We start from the raw sequence: 3631 nt of genomic DNA on the forward strand, positions 1-3631 counted from the left end.
TCTTAGTCTCTCTCTCTCCACGAGGTGATGCTCCCAAAAAAGATCTTCCGCCTCTCTCTTGTGTCTCCAAATCTACGTCACCAGTTCCTCCCAATTCAGGACTTTCTTTTCACATCAACAAGCCCATCCCACAGGTGGGATTAACAAACTCTGGGTTTTAACACAATCAATTTGAAAACCAAGCCAATACAGGGGAATCTTTAATTGCCATTACTATCACACTTGCTTAAAGGTAAATTAAAACTGCCAGCATTAAATTTAAAACACTATACAAGTACTTTGAGTATGAGAATAAATTCTATTTGTTCAGAAATTATTTTCCTCTCTCACATTCTATTTCAAAGTTGCCATGACATGATTGCATTTTTGGGGGCATTTTGTACCCAATTAGTCCATGTGTATTGAGAGCTGCTTTTGAGGGCAACAGGCTACTGAGGAGAAAGCAGAGGGAATTCCCAGAGCTGGTGAAGGTCCAGGCTATCAGCTGGCACTGCCAAGAGGGCACACCCAGAGCAGTTCTTGGAAGATGGTGGCTGCCCTGGCTAGGGTAGTGGTTTGGTGAGATTAATCGGATTAGGGCACTTAGCACTATGGTGATTTATCTTGGCCCCTGCAGCCACCAGGATGATGTTCTAAGTTTAGAGTGCTGCACAACAGCATTGTTGTGTCACCAAGGGCTATAAAAACAGCTTTGTCACTGGCTAGGGGCCCAGAGCCGGCAGCCAAGACTTCATTATTACACCACAAAATAAACATCTGTGATTCAAAGCTAGAGCTCAGCTCTGTTCTATGCAGTCCTTTCCAGTTTCCAAGATAGTAGGATGGAGAAAGATCTTCAGGAATGGAATCTTCTTCATGGGGAAGAAGAAGCGATCAATGGAATCAAAGAGTAAGACTTCAGTGGGTGGGTAGCCCTTCAGTTAGACTGGGCTGAGCAACCCAAATCCTTAATTCACTGGACAAATTGAAAGCAAATAATTTTTTTGCTTTCAAACGAAATAACTCCCATTTTATCTACCCATTCATTCATTTATTTGGAGGTGTCCTACTGGGTGACAGCAGACTGAGTTACTGATCACCAGGAGAAGGGAGGGAAGGAGGAGAGGCTATCTTGAAATTGGTCACCCCAACATGAAAGCACAATTTCCTGATTTTTTCCCAGATGTCTGAGATTCATGGGGACATATATAGTCATCTGCTAGGATGTCACTGTGTGACTCTGGGCAAGTCAACCTCTGCCTCAGTCCCATTTATAAAATGGGGATAATAATAGCATATACCTCATAGGGTTGATATGAAAATCAAATGAGATGATATTTATAAAGTGCTGTATAAATGCTAGTTATTATCAGTATCAGTGGACAGAGTGCTGGGGCTGGAGTCGGGAAGACTTCTCTTCTTGAGTTCAAATCTATCCTCAGACATTTACTAGCTGTGTGACTCTGGGAAAGACATTTAACCCTGTTTGCCTCAGTTTCCTCATCTGTAAAGTGAACTGGAGAAGGAAATGGCCAACCACTCTAGTATCTTTGCCAAGAAAACTCCAAATAAGGTCATGAAGAGTCAAACATGCCTGAACAACAAAAACTAATATCATGAGGTATTTATGAAATATTTAGCACAGTGCTTGGCACATAGGTGCTTAAAAATTACCAGTCAGCTATTACTTATCAATTCATCAGACCCTAGCCCTTACCCTTAGCCCCTCTTGTTCCTTCTAGATCCCAGTATGCTCACTCAGTCCCATTGCAGCATCATGGTTGAAGAAATGGTTTAATTAGAGAGAACAGCATGGCATGGTAGACTGAGCACTGGACTCGAGTCAGGAAGACCTTGGGTTCAAATCTTGCCTCCCCCCACACTTACTACTTATGTGACAGTGGGCAAGTGATTTAACCTCAGTTTCCTCATCTCTAACATGAGAATAATTATAGCACTCCACAGAATTTGGGGGAAGATCAAGGGAGATCATGTACAGAAAATGCTTTGTAAACTTTAGAATGCTAGGTAAACATCAGCTATTGTTAGGATTACAAAATTCATAAATACACAGTAAATTCAAGAAGCATTAAATTAACCACTTGTATCATGAAATGTAGCTTGCCAAACAAACCTTGCCCAGCTCTGTCTGCTTCCCAAGTTGGTAGCTTTTCCTTTCTCTCTGAGTTAATGAGAGAGACAATTTGGAATTACATTTACTTAATTAGCTCCCATCTCCACACACCACAGGAGTGGAAAATCTTTCTGTCATTCGTGCCATTTAACTCATGAATGCATAGTGCTGTTTAAAGACCCCTCACTGGGCAGTGCAGCATGTGCTGGTTGCTACATGTCATTTACTCCAAACTGTTTTCTTCTCTATTGGTCTACACCTCCCAAGCCCTGATGTATTCAGGCTACCCATCTTTGCTGCCTGCACCAGAAGCCAGGATTAGACTTTCATGTCATTGACAGCTAGGAGAGCAAGGAAGGAGAAGAGATGTTCTCCACTGCCACCATGTTTCTATCTTTATTTCAAGGGCTATGCCTACCATGGTTTCTTGCATCCTTGACACAGGACAATACCTCAGTCCATGTCCCCAGGGTGCCAAGAAGGAAGGGCAAGTGAAGGGCAAATGAAGCTAGGCCAAATGTCAAAGTTCCTAAATACTGTTCTTAACATAAGTTACTAAAAATCACCAAGAAAAGAGGAATTGTAAATAAGGAAGACTTCTTAATATAACTCTAGTTCTCAGGCTTGAGGATACTATTTTTCCTGGTGGACTGGATCAGATGAAATGGGAATGATCAAGGGAATATGTTCCCCTCTCCCACCTCCACCCCTAGTTTTCTCTGTCTGGGGTACTTTCCATGGGACTACTCATTTGCCCCTCTTCCTTCTTGTGGACCCATATAAGGCCTATTGGGGTGGCGTGTGGAAGAGCATAAACGAATGAAGGGTCCTGGTTGGGCCCTTGGCCCTCATGGAAGGAGGAAGTGGTGCTGCTCAGTAGTCTTTGAAGGGAGAGACTTTTGCTCTCACTCTTTCTTCTTCTCTGTTCAATCTGTGGATTTCTTTTCCTCCTCTCCACTCCTAGCAGCTAGGGCAACTGATTGTAATGCAACGAATACTCAGTTCACACCTTGAACCCACAAACAATGGCTGGGGGCCACTGGGGTCTGCGTTCTCATTATTTTCCCTTTTCTTTTGACAGTTTAGCCCCCAGACCTGGTGTGGGAGCCATTCTCTAATGCCTCCAATGGCCCATTCTTCCAGGGGAAACATCAGTGAGCCATTTAGGGCTCACTTTTTAGGATTCTTGCCTGGGAGAGTGATAGGATCATTCATAAAACTAAACTGTGACTCAGTCACTTCCAGGAAGGTCTTTGACCTCCCTTGTTAGAATCACAGGGTCTTAGTATAGTAGAAATTGTCCCTGTAACATACAACCTCTCAGGACTGTCCCTCCCTGTATATGCTGATCTCAAATCACAGACATGGCCAACAATGAGGATGAACCAATTCATAAAAAGACAATCAGATTTACCAAATGCCACCAGTGGTGATGGATATCAAAATAAGATTTAGTTGGTTTCTCTCACCTAGATAGGGAAGGGAGAATGGAGCCCCCCCCCCCCCCCCCCCCCCCCC

Source organism: Petaurus breviceps, unplaced genomic scaffold (genome assembly GCF_028583685.1).
Source record: "Petaurus breviceps papuanus isolate PSGF00001 unplaced genomic scaffold, PetGlider_PUasm1.0 90784, whole genome shotgun sequence".
NCBI classification, from domain to species: Eukaryota; Metazoa; Chordata; class Mammalia; order Diprotodontia; family Petauridae; genus Petaurus; species Petaurus breviceps.